At 40.7% G+C, this 20,454-nt stretch overlaps 1 protein-coding gene and 1 long non-coding RNA gene across 5 annotated transcripts in view; one reads left to right on the top strand and one right to left on the bottom strand.

Annotated features, from left to right (window-relative positions):
• LOC125905377 (uncharacterized) overlaps positions 1–20,454 on the bottom strand; it is a 115,974-nt gene that overhangs the window by 17,668 nt on the left and 77,852 nt on the right. The gene's annotated exons all lie outside the window — the stretch shown is intronic.
• The window catches only part of LOC125905331 (major histocompatibility complex class I-related gene protein-like), a 106,307-nt gene that overhangs the window by 37,605 nt on the left and 48,248 nt on the right, over positions 1–20,454 (top strand). The gene's annotated exons all lie outside the window — the stretch shown is intronic.

Genomic DNA, 20,454 nt, shown 5'->3' with positions numbered 1-20,454 from the left:
GCCTAATACATTGTATTTTAGTTTAGAGTCATTATTTCAAATAAAATTACTCCAAATCTTAAATAGATTGATGCCTGTATTTTTTCTTTTCATCAGAAAAGGTAAACGTTACATCTTCTGAATTATGAATAAGATTTTAAAATTATTAGTCAAACTTTAGCGCAAGTCAGATGTTTTGTGGACACACTGTCTAATCTTTCAGTATATTTTAAACCAGCAGTGTAAAATTCATGTAAGTTCATTGGTCACATGCAGCCCAATTAGATCCCCAGTGAGCCGGAGCAGTTAAACCATTGCACAATAACCTATAAATAACAACACCTCCAAATGATGAGCAGTCTGACATGTCTTAAGGAAAGTAAGTGCAACTTCAACAATATGTCTCAGTTTTTCCACATTCAGTCAGTCTTATGCTCACTGTCATTACATGTGCATTTTTCCATTCACTTCCACTGCTGTGTAGTAATGCTGGCATCACCACACCAAACTAAAGTGGAAGCTAAATAAGAAGCACATGAAGTTCTGTTTGATTTCGCTCTATTAAGCACAGGATGTTTGTGTTACTAACACCTTTCAAAACTATGTAAAGTAACTTAAAATAGCTATTTGCAACATGCAGCTCATCCCAAGTCTCCACATGTTGCTGCTTGGTCAGTGGGCCTGTCATGTCTACCTGTTACACATTAGATATCTGGTATGCCACTACAAACACAAGAACTTCAAAAAGAAAAATGAAAAAAAGCACGCAGTTAGGTTAAAAAAAAAAAAAAATCAGTTTGGTTCTACATTCATAGGAGAAGTGAACAGCAGGCTCCTGGGTGAAAGTCTAGGGTTTGTTGGACCCCTCCACCACCATTTCATCTTATGTTGTTACCAGCAGCGTTTCAACCTGACACTGTCCTGTGGAGTATCATACTGCTGCAACAGGTACCTTCCACCGTGTTACAAACTGATGCTGCCCATCTTACACTGACAAAGCTGTGGTATTTGATGACTTAAGAATGAGAACAGGCTGGTATTATATATGATTCATTCATTCATCTTCTAACCGCTTCATCCTCTTGAGGGTCGCGGGCGGGCTGGAGCCTATCCCAGCTGACATCGGGCGAGAGGCAGTGTACACCCTGGACAGGTCGCCAGACTATCACAGGGCTGACACATAGAGACAAACAACCATTCACGCTCACATTCACACCTATGGACAATTTAGAGTCACCAATTAACCTAGTCCCCAATCTGCATGTCTTTGGACTGTGGGAGGAAGCCGGAGTGCCCGGAGAGAACCCACGCTGACACGGGGAGAACATGCAAACTCCGCACAGAAGGGCTCCCACACTCGGGATCGAACAGGCAACCCTCTTGCTGTGAGGCGAGAGTGCTAACCACCACACCACCGTGCCGCCCTATATGATTCATATGTAACCATATATAATCAAATCAGGAAAACCATAATGTGGTGTGACCTGTAAGTGCTGTCCTTTTGTAGTTATTGTAAACTGGCCACATTGTGCTCATTCTTCAAGACACTAAAACTAATAACAGGAATAGGGCTTCGGTATACTCCTATTCTTTATTGTTTAAAGACAAAATAAAATCCTGTGCTTAAGCTGACGACAGTTATTCAGCATAATCCATGACCTGAAAATCTGTTTGTACAACTGTGAAAGACCCTTAAAGGGCTTTCTTCACTGCATCTTCTGAGGTCCCAAACATCCAGGCGATATACACTGAACAAAAATTTAATGGCAGCACTTTTGTTTTTATCTCCTATTTTTCACAGGTTTAAGTAAAAAATCTATGACTTTTTCAAATCGCTTTTGGATCTTGTCATTGAACTTCCCTATTTGCATGAGCCATGACTTAAAATTTCAAATGCTTCAGATGTCAAAGTCACATGATATCGCAAAGTGAGGAAAAACGCAAAAATATAAAATATAAATAACATCACGTAGCTCCATATGGCATCAGTAAGATTATGACCATTTTCTCATACAGTCAGGTCCATATATATTTGAACACTGACACAAGTTTTGTTATTTTAGCTGTTTACCAAAACATATTCAAGACATATAGTCAAAATGGGCTTAAAATACAGACTCTCAGCTTTTATTTGAGGGTACTGACATCCAAATTGGAGGAAGGGTTTAGGAACAGCTCTCTCATATGTAGCCACCTCTTTTTCAAAGGACCAAAGGTAACTGGACAATTAACTCAAAAGCTTTATCATGGGCTGCATGGCAGCACGCATTTCACTTGCTTAAGACAAACCTTAAGGCAGAAAGACCCACAAACAAGCCACAACTGAAGAAAGCTGCAGTAAAGGCCTGGCGAAGCATCACAAAGGAGGAAACCCAGATTTTGGTGATGTCCATGCAAGGAAAAATGTTTTTACTCTTTGCATTAAATAAGTGTGCAAACTCACTGTCAGATTCATGACAGTCCCACTCGCGCTGGCTAATTTTCTTCTCACATTGTGTGTATGTTGCTGAATCAGAATCATTCTATAGTGACCTGACGCTAAGCCCCGCCCCTTTGTGATCGTCCAACAAGCTGTCAGAGTAAGCGTGGAGCCCACACTGTAACTAACTGCACTCCCTGAAGAAATATTATCATATTTTTGTAAAAATGAAATAGTGATTCCAGAGAGAAGCAGACAGAGGGGTCTAAAGTCTGTGTTTGAAGGATATATTCATATATATATATATATCATATATACATTCATATATTCAGGATGTCAAACTGACTCAGCAGCAACAACAGGTTAAAAAGACAACAATAGTTAGAGGCTAAAGCCAAACTACTGTATAGGCTACAGATCACAGTGTAAATGTGAACCACCACATCACTGGTGATCGCCACAGAAGACAATGAATATTGAGGGAAATGTTGCAGATACTGAACCAGCTGTGTGGCATTGCAGTGTGTGCAGATTAACAGTGAACCAGTTTGCTTCAAATGAACATTTGTGGAATTTCTATAAAATACGAATTTGGAAACTCGATTTCATACCTGAATTTTTGTTTTTAATTCCTGATGAGGATGACAGAGTGTCAGTTTCACAGTTATTTAATACATCTGACCAATGCATTACTAAAAAAAACCCCTGATGTTAACAGAAGTGACATCATCACTCAATTCCAGTAAGAACAGAGACACTCCCACCATTATGCCAAACTTCAGTAACACTTTATATTCTGTAATAAGCGTTAATGCTTAATAAGCACCAATTAACAGTTAATGAGCACTTATAAGACATAATAATAATAATAATAATAATAATAATAATAATAATAATTACCATTAATAAGACTGCAAATGGTGGCCACTAACTTGAGGAACCGTCCACTGAGCACCACCAACGTGACCCTCCTTGTGCAGGTCCCTCCTCACCTTGTACCACAGCCTATTTTATGGAGGTAAATGTCGCCATCTGTTGGTGAATTTGATTCATAACAGTCAGCTTTTGAGGAGACAGAGAAGTACTGATTGAAATGAGTGTGTAACTGATGCATTTGTTGACAGAGGGAACTAAACTTGAATGTAAAGTTTGAAATATTAGTCTGTTTGATCCTGAATTAGTATGTTTTCTTAGGACTGTAGTCTGTACATAATAATACTAATAATGATAAAACAACAACAACAATAATAATAATAATAATAATAATAATGTAATAATAGATAGCAATAGTAGTAGTTTTTTGTTAATATTAGTAGAAGTAGTAGTACTACCAGACCAGTACTAATAGTAGTGGTAGTAGTAGTATTTGCATTATAGTCTATAATAATAGATAGTAGTATAATAGTAACAGTAGTAGTTTTTTTTTATCATGATTATTATTATTATTATTAGTTCTAGTAGTATTTGCATTAATTGCATTTTAATCTTATTGAGGCTAGTTTTTATATTAATTCCATTATGTAGTTTACCATTAGACCAAAACATATCTTAATCTGCTTGTATGATGGATTTCTTGTCTGGATTTCTACCATAACAGGGTCAGTGCTGAAATTTGTCATCATCAGGCAGCATCAGGCAGCATCTCTACAGATGCAGCTGCACCACAGCACATCACCAGTAATCTCTACAGGTACAGATGCTACTATCACTACTCCAAGTGCACAACCATTTGATCCTGCTCTTTGACCAGCACACTTATCAGATACTGAACGGGTTGTATTTGTGCAGCGAGGGCCTTTTAAGGTAGTGTCAGATTTCCCTTTCCCTAAGACAGATGGAAGTTTTCATAGTAGTCTGTCCTACCGGTCACTTGCAAATGGAGACAAGGTAACAAGAAGTTGGCTTGTGTATTCAAAGCACAACAACTCTGTGTTTTGTTTCGCTTGCAAACTTGTTAGTGCTCCAGACAGAAAACTGACTACAGAGGGCCTTAGTGATTGGTCTAATATTAATGTTGCTCTCAAGAGTCATGACAACAACCCAGAACACACAAAGTCAATGCTTAAATGGAGGGAACTTGAGCTTCGTCTGAGGAAGGGGCAGACAACTGACCATCAGGAACTAACCCTACTAGAGGCAGAGAGGAACAGCTGGCGAAATGTCCTCACACGTCTTACTGGTATTACACTGTCGCTTGCCTCAAGAAATCTGGCTTTCAGGGGCTCTTCACAACACCTTAATGAGCCAGATAATGGCAACTTCTTGAAGGAAGTTGAGCTGCTAGCAAAGTTCGATCTTGTGATGGAAAATCACCTTGCCAGAATAAAAGATGAGAGCACCCGCACTCACTATCTTGGCCAGAGAATACAAAATGAACTGAAACAGATAATTGGTGACAGAGTCCAGCAAACCATTGTCTCCTGTGTGCAAGAGGCAAAATACTATTCAATTATCCTTGACTGCACCCCAGATGCAAGGCACAAGGAACAGATGTCATACTGCGCAGTGTGTCATTGAAACCCAAGCCAGGAGTTTAGGAATACTTCTTCTATACTAGAAGAAGGATAGAAGAAGAGGTCAGGCCTACGACAATGGGGCAAACATGAAAAGAAAGGACCAAGGTGTACAAGCAAGACTGCTCAAAAGAAAAAAAACAAGAGCCCTGTTTGTCTCTTGTGGAGCGCATACCATGAATCTTGTAATAGCAGATTCAGCAAAGTCCTCCAAGGATGCTGTAGGTTATTTCCTATGTGCAGAAGCTATTTACATTCTTGTCAGGAGCCACACAGCGATGGAGCATCTTGACTAAGCATGTCAACGTGACACTGAAGTCCTGGAGTGATGTTAGATGGGAAAGCAGACTTCAGAGTATCGCAGCTGTCAGACATGAAGCCAAAGAAATCCGGGATGCTCTCCTTGAGGTTAGGCAAACTGTGAATGACCCAGCTGCTAAGGTAGAGGCTCAGGCTCTGGCAGAAGAAGTGGCTTCCTACAGGTTTTTGATCAGCTCAGTTGTGTGGTTTGACATTCTGACCACCATAAACCAGGTGAACAAGCTGCTTCAGTCAAGTTCAATGCAACTTGACACTGCTGTCAAACTCATTGAAAGTGCAAAAACCTCTCTCTCCGTGAACAGACAGTCTGGGTTTGCTGATGCTCAGACATCTGCCAAGGAACTCTGTGAGACCCTTAACACAGAGCCAGAACTTAGAGATAAGAGGCTGAGGAGTACTAAAAGGCAGTTTGCCTATGAGGCTGCAGATGAGCCCATGAGTGATGCTCTGAAAAAGCTTGAAGTGACATTTTTCAACACTGTTGTGGACTCTGCTCTCACATCACTGCAAGACAGATTTGAGACATTTAGACAGGTTAAGGAGAAATTTGGTGTGCTGCTTGATTTCAGCCAGCTTAAAGGGATGCCCAAGGAGACCTTGCAGAAACACTGCACCAAGGTAGAGAAGACATTGACTGCAGCGGGAGAGTCTGATATTGATGGCGCAGAGATGGCCCAGGAGATCAGGAACCTTCCGGAGCTGCCACCACAAACAACTGCTCTGGCAATGTTGTCTTTTCTCCATGAAAATCATTTGCAGGAACTGTATCCAAATCTCTGGATTGCCCTCCGCATTGCAATAACTCTCCCTGTTACAACAGTTTAATTTTGCTTAGGGCCCCAATTTGGTCAGGGGCAGCCCTGGAAACACTGTTCAGTATTTTAGCCCTATCTTATTACTTTGAAAGTAAAATGACACAATAACTTTGTCGTTAAAGTGCAACTGCCATCACTTTGAGTTCATGCATGTAGAATCATCAGCTAAAAACGGCAGCCCTTTTTGTTTATGTTTCCCTATTTAATATTATATTCATAAAGTAATATTTTTTATTTTGTCAATAATTCTTTCATATGCACAATACTTTATGCTCAGGCCATACTGGCTGCTTGTATCTGTGTGTGGTGACTCGCTGAATTGCTGTGGCTTGCTTGCCTGTGGTGTTGAAAAGACAGTATTTCCCTAATTTCCCTGAGGGAACCTGCCCAAAGGGATTAATAAAGTTCTATCTTATCTTATCTTCTGCTGTCTACTGTTCCTTCCAACCTTATCTTTTTACGTTGAGTTTTCTAAAGAGTTTCATGGATAGAGAGTGAAAGAGTAAAACTGTAGTGGGAGGTGTCATATTTCTGACAATGTTGATGTGATTGTCAACACATCATTTTTAATGCGTATGCATGAACCTGAATCTCTGGATGAACGTGTGTCACTTGCATGTAAGCCACACTCCAGCTGTTAAGAGCTGTCTATCTGTCTCTCTGCCTCTCTCTCTCTCTCTTTGAACAAGGTGAAAGCTCATATTGTTTTCTGGTTACAACTGTTTTTTTTCTCTTCAGTACTCTTCTGCAACTGAAACACTGTCTGTGTGGGGGAAGCAGCACTTCAGCAAGCTATCAGGCACAGGTACAAGCAGGGTATGTTGCTGACTAGCCTGTCAACTGGACCTCTGCATCTCAGTTGCCACAACACACCTCTTGCTCCTCCATGAGTGTGAGAGCCTCCTCTGGGACCCCCCGATCTCGTAGGAAATCTGTCACGGTGATTGACATTTTGGCCAGGTCCAAGGAACCAGTGTTCTGGTGGATTGTAGTCCTTTAAAAGTGTCACATGTTACATAATTGATTTAGTCAAACACCTTTGTTTTAACAATATTGTAGGGATGGTTATTGGCAATTTGTAAAACATTAACTAAAATGTTTTTAGAATTTCAAATTAAGTTTTTGAATGAATAATCATCAGTTATGTAGATATAATGAAAAAAGAGTGGGTGATAGTGATAAACAGATATTAGAACAGAGCTGGAAGAAGTTGTAAACAGTAATAAGTGTCATCCCTTTTCAGCAACAGTCTGCCTTAAAGGAGCTATATGTAAGAAATCTAAAGCAAATATTTGTAAAATCCTCCTAATATGTCACAGAGACTAAGGAATAATGTTCATATAACATACTGATCTCACCGACAACAATAGTACAGCCAGAATATTTGCATTTAAAAAACATTCTTAAGTCTGCAAATCATGTTTATGTTTTGTATTTGTGTTTTGGCCTGTTGCGCCACCCACCGCCATCTACCAGTCACACAGTCAGTAGAGTCTCAGCATCAGTTACAGTTACGACTGAGCTACAGCAGCATGGCTAGCAGCATTAGCAGTGTCCCGATACATAGCATTAGCAGCCAGCTCCTCCTCAGCTGTATCCCGGCAGCAGCATTAGCAGTGTCCCGGTACGTAGCATTAGCAGCCAGCTCCTCCTCAGCTGTATCCCGGCAGCAGCATTAGCAGTGTCCCAGTACATAGCATTAGCAGTGTCCCGGTACATAGCATTAGCAGCCAGCTCCTCCTCAGCTGTATCCCGGCAGCAGCATTAGCAGTGTCCCGGTACGTAGCATTAGCAGCCAGCTCCTCCTCAGCTGTATCCCGGCAGCAGCATTAGCATTGTCCCAGTACATAGCATTAGCAGTGTTCCGGTACATAGCATTAGCAGCCAGCTCCTCCTCAGCTGTATCCCGGCAGCAGCATTAGCAGTGTCCCAGTACATAGCATTAGCAGTGTCCCGGTACATAGCATTAGCAGCCGGCTCCTCCTCAGCTGTATCCCGGCAGCAGCGTTAGCAGCTCGGCAAACTGCATTAGCAGTGTCCCGGTACATAGCATTAGCAGCCGGCTCTACCTCCGCTGTATCCTGGCAGCAGCGTTAGCAGCACGGCAAGCAGCATTAGCAGTGTCCCGGTACATAGCATTAGCAGCCGGCTCTACCTCCGCTGTATCCCGGCAGCAGCGTTAGCAGTGTCCCGTTACATAGCATTAGTAGCCGGCTCCTCCTCAGCTGTATCCCAGCAGCAGCGTTAGCAGTGTCCCGGTACATAGCATTAGCAGCCGGCTCTTCCTCAGCTGTATCCCGGCAGCAGCGTTAGCAGTGTCCCGGTACATAGCATTAGCAGCCGGCTCCTCCTCAGCTGTATCCCGTTAGCAGTGTCCCGGGGGGCACGACTCAGTAGACGCAGTATTTTGAATTTGAGTGCAGTAACCGTTTTGGCCACATTCTTACATACAGTGCCTTTAATGGTTCCTTGAAAGCATCACATTTCTTATAATTACACACTGTTTTAGCATAAGCAGACACCTGGTGATAGTTGAGAAGACATAAGCAGGCGAGTCCATATTGTAAACACATTCAGCACAGTATTTAACTCTGACTTTAAACAAACATTAAAAGCTATGATATAAGAACATGTTTCTACAGAAAGGTAGGAGAGAATAACATTAACATTTAGCTTCACAAGCCTAAACAGCAGCAACTTCGTAATACTTACTGTATGTTTGCTGTATAATGTGAAAAATAACATTGACGTCACGGAGCGTTGAGACTCAGCCACTGCTAACCCCAGCACATAGACAGCACCCTAAATGAATGAAACGGCTGCTTTACATCTTGTTTTGATCATTTAGCAACAAAAATGTTACAACAAAACAACACTGCTCTGAGGTAACATTTGGGCGTTATTTCATATTGATTTTGAGTCTTTGCATCCCCACTAACCCTGGAAGTAGTGGTCAACAGTCAGGAGCAACATTAAAAACAGCATATCACCGTTTTAACTGGCTTCATATGCTTTAGTGTTGACTACTTGAATAATGTTAGGTTGGTAACAACAAGGTTAATAATACTTACGATTTGAAACACATATCAATCAAGTATGCAGTTGCATAACTTCAGAAACTTACTCTTAACGTTACACTCCATGCTGCAGCGTGCAGCTCTCGGTCACTCTCCTCACTGGATTTACAGAAGAGTATTAGGGATGGACCAGAGGAGACATTTCAACTTTATTCTCTACATTGTGTTTTGTCTTTTTTCTGGACATTTTGACTTCTGTAGTGCATGATGAAAATAAAAATCTACCTCCCCTTATTTTTTTTTTTCCTCATGAGTGGCCCTAATACTCTTCCATATTCATAATACAAGGACGAGTTCATTTTTGGGGCTTGAACCACATTAATAATATTAAATGAAAATAAGGTTTTTCACAATAAGACATGTTGTTTTAAAGTCATAAATGAACCAGCTTTAATTAGTCCAATCACGTTGTGACTAATGTTTTTCTTTTTTTCTCTCTCTTTTCATTACACTTGCACTTTGAGCACTCTGGATGTTCTGAATAAACTGACGTTTGGCACTGATCGCCTGTAAACATCTGTACGTCAGTATAGGAGACTCTGGTGGTGAGCAGGTAGTACATGATAAACTATGCTTTGCATCAAGGATGAATAAAGCAGTTGTGTTCTTGAAAGACGAGCCTCTCGCTCATCAGCTGATACAGAGGAGTGTGTTTATCAGAGATTTGTTTGTGCAGGTCTCCCTGCTGTCAGCTCCCTCCACATGGATCACTGTTTATGGTGTTCTGCTGTTTATTCCCAACCAGCTATTGGAGAATGAACTGCGGAGGTTTGAACATCTCGCCAGGTGACAGGGTGAAGTCCTACTGGTCCTTTAATAACAAGCTCCTGCAGGACAGAACTTTTTGCCAGAGTTTTAAGTGTTTTTGGAAACACTGGAAACTCCAGAGAGCAAACTGCAATCTGTGGTGGCAGGTGGGTAAGGCACAGATTTGTGTTGTTTGCCAACAGTACACCTCCCATTCAACTGCTTGGATCAAGGCAGCAGCTCAGGAGCTTGAAGCTAGCATCAAGAGGGGTTATATAGAGACTTGGACTCCTCTATGGGTCACCAGCTGCAGGAGAAGAGGTTGGCTTTGAGCACCTTCTTGCATGACAGAGTGAATGGAGCTCTTGCATGGTCTGTGTTTGCTTTACTAATTGAGGCGCCATCTTGTGGTTACATAAAAAAAACAGCAATCCAGGCAACAGAACAAACCAAAAAATTCAAATCAAAGCTTAATACTTAAAGACAGGCTTTATTAAAAAGTTTATCTGTAAGCAAAAGATAAACTAAGCTTGTAAGGAAAAAAGTAATATTTGTTGTTCTTTACATGCTTAGTTTATGTTATTATTTAGCTTAGATATAATTTGTTGGAGATACTGGAATTTGATTTTTTTGGTTTGTTCTTTGCCAGGTGTGTTTTTATTTAACCACAAGATGGGGCCTAAATTAGTAAAGCAAACACAGGTACAGGAAGGGCCAGAGCCGTCTCTATTTTCTGAGGCAACTGAGGTCCTTCAACATCTGCCGGACTATGCTCAGGATTTTCTATGAGTCTGTGCTGGCCAGTGCTATCCTCTATGCTGTTGTGTGCTGGGGCAGCAGGCTGAGGGTGGCGGACGCCAGCAGACTCAACAAACTGATCCGCAAGGCCAGTGACGTTGTGGGTAAGGAGTGTGACTCTCTGATGGTGGTGTCAGAGAGGAGGATGCTGTCTAAGCTACGAACTATCTTGGACAATGTCTCACACCCACTCCACCATGTGCTGGTCAGGCACAAGAGTACTTTCAGTGGGAGACTCATACCACCAAGATGTACCACTGAGCGCCACAGGAAATCATTCCTGCCTGTGGCCATCAAACTGTACAACTCCTCCCTCTGAGTGGCCCTGAGACTTTTTCCACACACACTGCAATAATCCAATATAACTTGTGCAATAACCCCATTTCACCCTGACTGTATATATTCTGTTTGTGTAAATAATCTTGTTCAACTTACTATATATATATATATATATATATGTATATATATGTGTGTGTGTGTGTGTGTATATATATATATATATATGTATGTATGTATATATATGTATGTATGTATGTATGTATGTATATTTATTTACGTTTATGTTTGTTAATAATTCCTGTTTATTTTATATATTTGTAAATACTATTGTTTAAATTTCTTATAGTTTCATGTACCTTTCCTCTCTTGCAAGGAGCACCTGTAACATAAATAATTTCCCCTCGGGGATCAATAAAGTATTTCTGATTCTGATTCTGTAACAATACAGGTGACACAGATGATGGCCTGATGACTGAATAATGTCATTCTATAGGATGCCTTATGATGTATGAAAATGTGCAAAAAGTGGTTTTCAACCCAGACAGTATTCATGTCCAAGGCCCTGATGAAAACAACAGAGAAATCAAACAGCTCGCACACTGCAGGGCTCCACCGCTCAGTCAAAATTTATTCAGGTAAGTAACGTTTCGAGCGTCAGGCTCTTCATTAGACTTTTTTAAGACAAAGGGTGCCGCCATCTTATATACACACATGACGTGGTCACATGACGCAATGATATGCTACAGGCCCAGAGAAAAAGGAGGAAAAACAATGACCTCCTGTCAGAGATGTCCGACATAGTATAGATAACACATAGAAAAATCAACATGCAAAAAATAGATGTACATGTGCCAGTGTGTACACACAGACACACACAACCCCTGTCTGTGAATGCACAATAGAACATACACATATCAGCAGACCGACAAATACACAGCAACAGTGTACAGACACCAGTGCTGTACAACAAGAGATACATCATATCAATCAATCAGTCAATCAATTTTATTTATAAAGCCCAATATCACAAATCACAATTTGCCTCACAGGGCTTTACAGCATACAACATCCCTCTGTCCTTATGACCCTCGCAGCGGAGAAGGAAAAACTCCCCCAAAAAACCCTTTAACGGGGAAAAAAAACGGTAGAAACCTCAGGAAGAGCAACTGAGGAGGGATCCCTCTTCCAGGACGGACAGACGTGCAATAGATGTCGTACAGAACAGATCAGCATAATAAATTAACAGTAATCCACATGACACAATGAGACAAGAGAGAGAGAGAGAGAGAGAGAGAGAGAGAGAGAGAGAGAGATGCAGGACAGACAGTAATGACAGTAGCTTACAACAACATTATTGAAAGTAATAATATTATAGTTATAGTTCTGACTACTGTGGTACAATATGTTGAAAGTATATATTAATATCTGGCAGTATACATGTGTGACAATAGTCATATGTGTATAATAACAGTAGAAGTATGACTAATGACTAATGATGGCAGCAGCAGCAGGAGGCATCTGGCAGGACCACGGCAGCAGCACAACCACACACGTCACACTATCCAGGCACCGCTGTGATATGACTTAACCTGAGAGACAGTGGAGCACAAAGGCTCCGGAGAAGAAGCCGAGTTAGTGACATCCAGAATGGCCGAGTTAGCAAGATGCAGTAATAGAATACGAGAGAGAGAGAGAGAGAGAGAGATGGACAATGGTCAATGGTCGGGTAAGAGGGGACTCCTTTGGCCGTTACACCTACAGTTCTTCTCTTGGCAGTAGCACAGTAGATTATGCATTAACAGATTTGGACCCTTTCTCTTTTAGAGCATTCACAGTTAGTCAACAAACCCCCTTTTCAGACCATAACCAGATCAGACTATATCTAAAAAGAACACACTCTAACCAACCATGCCCAAATCCCAGTAAATTATACAATATAACAACTCACTACAGATGGGAGCAAAACAGACTCACTGAATACCAGGAAGCAATGAGTAGCCATGAAACTCAAGAGTATTTAAACTCTGTCCTGGCCCATACATATCCATGCAGTAAAGAAGGAGTAAATATAGCCACAAACCACATCAACAATATATTTTATCATGTGGCACAACAATCTAACTTACCCTTCCTAAAACCAAAACAAAAAAGGGGACAACAAGAAAAAATGGTTTGACTCAGAATGCAAAAATATGAGGAAAAACAAAGACAACTATCTAACCAAAAGCACAGGGCTCCAGAAAATCAGGAGCTACGTATACACTATAGTGACCTGCTCAAACAATATAAACAAACATTGAGAACTAAAAGAAACACCACCTTGAAAACCAGGTGAACTTAATTGAAGAATCAATAAACTCAAACAGTTTCTGGGACCACTGGAGGACCTTAAACTATAATAAAAATAATAATAATCTAGCCATTCAAGATGGAGATATCTGGATAAAACACTTTAAAGAATTATACCAACAAACAAGTAACACACCTGAACAAGACCAAATAGAAGAAAAATTAAGCCAATTGAAACAATAATCAAAGACTACCAAAACCCATTAGACTATGAAATTACTGAAAAAGAATTAGACCATAAACTGAAAACCCTAAAGTGTAAAAAAGCCAGTGGACCTGATGGCATTCTAAATGAGATGCTTCAACACACAGACTCCAAATTCAGATCAGCCATTTGAAAATCTTCAATTTAGTACTCAGAGTTGGCTATTTTCCTGAGTCGTGGAGTGAAGGACTGATAACCCCCATATTTAAAAGTGGAGACAAGACAGACCCTCAGAATTACCGTGGGATCTGCATAAATTCATGTCTGGGAAAGGTTTTATGTAGTATACTAAATTCACGAATCATAGACTTCATTACAGAACATCAGCCATTAAGTAAAAGCCAAATTGGATTCCTCCCTAAATTCAGAACCACAGACCATATTTTCACACTGCACACTTTAATTGATAGTTATGTGCACAAAAATAATGAGAAAATTTATACTTGTTTCGTGGATTTTCAAAAAGCCTTTGACTCAGTCTGGCACAAAGGCCTTTTCTTTAAATTAATTGAAAGTGGTATTGGAGGAAAAGTATATGACCTGATAAAATCAATGTATACTAATGGAAAATGCTCAATTAAGATTGGAACCAAGAAAACAGAATCTTTCTTCCAGAGACGTGGAGTAAGGCAGGGCTGTAACCTCAGCCCCACCCTATTTAACATATATATCAATGAATTGGCAAAACAAATAGAAAAGTCTCCTGGACCTGGACTGAAATTACAAGAGACTGTAATAAAGTGTCTCCTCTATGCTGATGACCTGGTCCTGTTGTCTCCAACAAAAGAGGGGCTACAGCTACACTTATCAGAACTGGAAAAATACTGCCAAACCTGGGCCCTGACAGTTAACCAACCCAAAACCAAAGTGCTTATTTTTCAAAAAAGATGCAGATTACAGAGAAACAATAACTGTTTCAAAATTGGAAAAAACTTCATTGAACAAACAAACCATTATACATATTTAGGACTAAACATTTCAAACACAGGAATTTTAACATGGCTGTGAATGATCTAAAAGACAAAGTAAAAAGGGCTTACTATGCCATCAAGAGATCAATAAACACTGAACTACCAATAAAAACATGGCTCAAAATATTCAAATCAATCATCGAACCCATTGCATTGTATGGCAGCGAGGTGTGGGGTCCACAAACACAGCAAGACTGGACAAAATGGGACAAACATCCAATTGAAATCCTGCATGCAGAGTTCTGCAGAAGTCTCCTCCAGGTGCAGAGAAGAACTCCAAACTCTGCATGCAGAGCTGAACTAGGCCAATATCCTCTACTGTTAAATATTAAAAAACGAGCCCTAAATTTCTGGAACCACATTAAAACAAGTGACCCACTCTCACTTTCCTATAAAGCCTTATGCTGCCAGGAGCTGAACCCACAAGGGAGTCCTCTACCTGCTTGTCCAGAGTCTGACCGAACCTTCAACCACTCAGGTCACTACATCACAACCACCTCAGCATCAGGACACATGTCCCCCGAAAATTAGACCCAACCAAATTATGACAAAAGAAAAGAAAAATACAGAGAATATTGGACAGAACTAATAAAATCCCAGAGCAAAATGGAAACGTATAAAGCCCTCAACAGACAGTACTCTGTGGCAACCTACCTGAGCACAGTGCCTGATAGGAATATGAGGAAAACGATGACTAAGTACAGACTGAGTGAGCACAACCTGGCAGTAGAAGTCGACAAACAGAGCTGGCTGCCCAGAGAGGAGAGGTTGTGTTCTCACTGTGACCAGGGAACAGTAGAGACTGAGCTGCACTTCTTAACTCAATGTGACAAATATCAATGCATTAGAGAAGAGTATTTTGCAAAAATAATAAAGATATTCCCAGAGTTCTTGCACTTGAATAACTTAGAGAAACTTCCGGTCCTACTGGGAGAGAGGGAGGACTGTTGTGTACTGGCAGCAAAATATGTAACAGCCTGCCATCAACTTCACATCACACATGATGATTGATAATTGTTTATATACTGATAATTAATCTGTTGTATAAATTCATTTCTTTGTGACTTTTACCCTGCCATAGCCACCCATGCTCTCCATGTTTGTTTGTTTGTTTTTTAATTGCAATTATTACAAATGTATTGTTATTGCTTATGCTTGTTATATTTGTGTTAATATGCTTTGGCAACATTGTTTTGAATGCAGTCATGCCAATAAAGCAGCTTGAACTTGAACTTGAACTTGAACTTGAGAGAGAGAGAGAGAGAGAGAAGGTGCCCGGTGTATTATAGGGGGTCCTCCGGCAGACTAGGCCTAAGTCAGCCTAACTAGGGGCTGGTACAGGGCAAGCCTGAGCCAGCCCTAACTATAAGCTTTATCAAAGAGGAAAGTCTTAAGTCTAGTCTTAAATGTGGAGACAGTGTCTGCCTCCCGGACCGTAACAGGAAGATGATTCCACAGGAGAGGAGCCTGATAGCTGAAGGCTCTGGCTCCTGATCTACTTTTGGAGACTTTAGGGACCACGAGTAACCCTGCATTCTCAGAGCGCAGTGTTCTGGTGGGATAATAAGGCACTATGAGCTCTCTAAGATGTGACGGAGCTTGACCATTTAGAGCTTTATAAGTTAACAGTAGGATTTTAAATTCAATTCTGGATTTTACAGGGAGCCAGTGCAGAGAAGCTAAAACAGGAGAAATATGATCTCGTTTCTTAGTTCCTGTTAGTACACGTGCTGCTGCATTCTGAATTAGCTGGAGAGTTTTTAAGGACTTACTAGAGCTACCTGATAATAGAGAGTTACAGTAATCCAGCCTAGAGGTAACAAAAGCGTGGACCAATTTTTCTGCATCTTTTCAGGTCAGGATAGGCCTAATTTTCGCAATATTACGCAGATGAAAAAATGCAGTCCGTGAGGTTTGTTTTAAATGAGAATTAAAAGACAGATCTTGATCAAATATTACTCCGAGGTTTCTTACGGTAGTGCTAGAGGCCAGAGTAATGCCATCTAGAGAAACTATGTCATCAGATAAAGAGTCTCTGAGTTGTTTGGGGCCAAGAACAATAACTTCAGTTTTGTCTGAATTTAACATCAGGAAATTGGTGCTCATCCAGGTTTTTATGTCTTTAAGGCAGTTATGGAGTTTAGTTAATTGATTACTTTCTTCTGGCTTCATCGATAAATACAACTGTGTATTATCCGCATAACAATGGAAATTTATAGAGTGATTTCTAATGATATTACCTAAAGGAAGCATATATAGAGTAAATAGGATTGGTCCGAGCACAGAACCTTGCGGAACTCTAAAACAAACTTTGGTACGTAAGGATGATTCATTATGAACGTCAACAAACTGAAAACGATCAGATAAATAAGATTTAAACCAGCTTAGTGCTGAACCTTTTAGGCCAATTAAGTGATCCAGTCTCTGCAGCAGAATTTGATGGTCAATTGTGTCCGCTGCACTAAGATCTAATAAAACAAGTACAGAGAATTCCTTTGTCTGAAGCAATCAGAAGGTCATTTGTAATTTTAACTAGTGCTGTCTCAGTGCTATGATGCACTCTAAATCCTGACTGAAATTCCTCAAATAAATTATTATCATGGAGAAAATCACACAGCTGGTCTGCGACTACTTTCTCAAGGATCTTTGACATAAAGGGAAGATTAGATATTGGTCTATAGTTGGCTAACACCTCTGGATCCAGGGTGGGCTTTTTAGTAGAGGTTTAATTACAGCTACCTTAAAGACTGTGGTACATAGCCTGTTAATAAGGATATATTGATCATATCTAATATATGAGTGTTAACTAAAGGAAAGACCTCCTTAAGTAGCCTAGTTGGGATGGGGTCTAAGAGACACGTTGATGATTTAGATGAAGAAATCACTGCAGTCAATTCTTGAAGAGAAATTGGGGAGAAGCAATCTAAATATATATTAGGTTTTACAGCTGTGTTTGAGGTTAGATAGGTAGGCCTACTATCTGAGGACAGGAGGTCATGAATTTTGCCTCTAATAGTTAGAATTTTGTCATTAAAAAAGCTCATAAAATCATTACTGCTAAGGGCTAAATGAATACAAGGCTCAATAGAGCTTTGACTCTCAGTCAGCCTGGCTACAGTGCTGAAAAGAAACCTGGGGTTGTTCTTGTTGTCTTCTATTAATGCTGAGTAATAGTTTGCTCTGGCATTGTGGAGGCCCCTCTTATAAGTTTTGAGACTGTCTGCCCAGATTAAACGAGATTCTTCCAGTTTGGTTAATCACCAATTCCTTTCAAATTTTCGCGATATTTGTTTTAACTTACGGGTTTGAGAGTTATACCAAGGAGCGAACCTTCTTTGCTTTTTTAACTTCTTTTTAAGAGGAGCTACAGAGTCGAGTGTTGTTCGCAGCGACAAAATGATCAATTCGGGAGAGGTTAAAGTCAGTACAGGAAACCTCTGTTACTGAGGGACTTGGTATTGAATTTAACAATCATATATATATCACAAACAAAAACTACTTGGAGCATCAGTGTGAATATAAACACCACATACAAGGATGCTGCTGGAAAAATATTTTAAGATGACTCTCTTATGAGGCATACCAGAGTCAGGCATGTGTACCAGACATCAGGCTGTCAAGCCGTCATAAAGGACAGAAAAATGGCAGAAAAATGACAGAAAAATGAACTGCCTTAACAGAGGGGCCCCTCTATGTACAACAGTAAACAACCACACGTATTGTAAATACACCCATATAGAATGTCAGGTAAAGTATGGCAACAAGAAGCAAAACCACTAAGCACTTGTACCAGAGACCATCACAAATAAATCACATCACAAAAAAGGTTGAATGTCCATCTCCTCGTTAAGGCCCTTGGGCGACATAGTATCTAAGGTGTAAATCCAAAGTAGTTCACGTCTCAAGAGTGACTTATCATGGTCAGGGCCCTGATGAAGGCATAAATTGAAACGTTGGCTTGGATTATAATCCTAAAGGGTTAAGATGCTTCTTCATAAATTAACTTACGAGAAATGTACATAAACAATTGTAACATAAACCAAACAAATCTTAACTCCAAACAAAGTATATACTATAAAGTAATGTTATGTAAACCTTCAAACTCTCATGAACAATAGAGGATTCTAATAATACTAACAAAGTGCAAAGCAACAAAAGTGCAATAGTAACAAACCAAACAAACCTTAACAACAAAAAATAAGACCACAAGACAAATTCTGTGTTCATCCATCTTACATCAGGTAAGTTCTCCTGTTTTGGTGATTGGTGGCAAAAAGTTTAATAAACTCGTCCATGTCAAGTGACTTTGCTCTTCTAGCCTCAATGCTGAGGACACCCAGGTTGCTCAGTCTGTCATCTGTCATTGTTGTGCGCAAATGGGTCTTGATGAGTGTAAGAGCTGAGGGAGGGCTATGGCTATCTTGCACAGACGAAAGAGCTCGTGAGAAACATCCTTATATGGTTCAAGGAACACTGCAAGTTCAACAATACCAGACAAGTTCAGCATTCCACTTTGCTGTTTCCTTTGCAAAAGCCTCCTTGTCTGGTGGAGTTCATGACTGAGATCTTCAGAGTCACTTTCATAAATTTCTCCCAGGCGAAAGACTGCTTCCTCTTGAAGGAAACTTGTGCTTTTGGGGGGGACTCATTACTGATGCTCCGTCACAACCTTGTCCAACAAGATGGGACCTGGACTCAAGTCCATATCGTTCCAAACAGTGGATGATTTTGTCCTTCAGTCCTTCTGCATCTAATCGTGTGGCTTGTTGAAAGTCAAGAAAACTTTAGTGCACTGCACAATTGTAGTAGTACCTAAATACCAGTGAGAGCTGCTCTTCTTTTTCAGGTCTTTGGTTTCATCAGCAATCACAGAGAACACTTCACTTTCCTTCACTTCCTGAATTATCTCCTCACAGACCATATTTGCCAAGCATTCTAGCATTTCATTTTGTATTACACTGTTTGTGTACTTGGCATTCTGCTTTCCCTTCATTTTTTTCTGTACCACTGGATCATCCTTTGCAATCATTTCCAAAATTTCTAAAAAGTTTCCTCTGTTATCTGCCTCTTCTGTCTCACGGTGACCTCGCTGTGCAATGTTTTGTGTTGCGGTCAAAATAAGTACTTCAGCCACTGTTTTAATATATATAAAAACACACACAACCATCAGACCACTGGTCCACAACATGCTACATTGCTGCAGTTTATAACACTATTTTTCATGAATGTGTACCAAAACAGGTCTCCTTTTTTCTTAATGTTGGACAAGATTACATCAGAATTAGATTGTTCATTATTTTTCCTTCTCAAGGTCAGTGGTGGGTGAGGAGCCAGGGTCAGTGGTGGGTGAGGAGCCAGGGTCAGTGGTAGGTGAGGATCCAGGGTCAGTGGTGGGTGAGGATCCAGGGTCAGAGGTGGGTGAGGAGCCAGGGTCAGTGGTGGGTGAGGAGCCAGGGTCAGAGGTGGGTGAGGATCCAGGGTCAGTGGTGGGTGAGGATCCAGGGTCAGTGGTGGGTGAGGATCCAGGGTCAGAGGTGGGTGAGGATCCAGGGTCAGTGGTGGGTGAGGATCCAGGGTCAGTGGTGGGTGAGGATCCAGGGTCAGTGGTGGGTGAGGATCCAGGGTCAGAGGTGGGTGAGGATCCAGGGTCAGTGGTGGGTGAGGATCCAGGGTCAGAGGTGGGTGAGGATCCAGGGTCAGTGGTGGGTGAGGAGCCAGGGTCAGAGGTGGGTGAGGAGCCAGGGTGACAGGGGACAGTCACATGGGTTAATCTGCTGATTATTTTCTCCATTAATCGATGGATTGTTTGGTTTGTAAAAATTCTAGAAATAGTGTGAGATAGCGTCACACTTCACCAGAGCCCAAAGTGACACCTTCATAGTGTTGTTTTGTCCAACCAACAGTTCAAACCTCATCATAAAAATGATTAAATAAAAAGCAGCAAAAACAAAGTGACATTCAGCACCTCACAGTCCAACTGT

The sequence above is a fragment of the Epinephelus fuscoguttatus genome, linkage group LG17 (genome assembly GCF_011397635.1).
Source record: "Epinephelus fuscoguttatus linkage group LG17, E.fuscoguttatus.final_Chr_v1".
Classification (NCBI taxonomy): Eukaryota; Metazoa; Chordata; class Actinopteri; order Perciformes; family Serranidae; genus Epinephelus; species Epinephelus fuscoguttatus.
The sequence above is the reverse complement of the archived record's forward strand: the minus strand, read 5'-3'. Positions and strand labels throughout refer to the sequence as shown.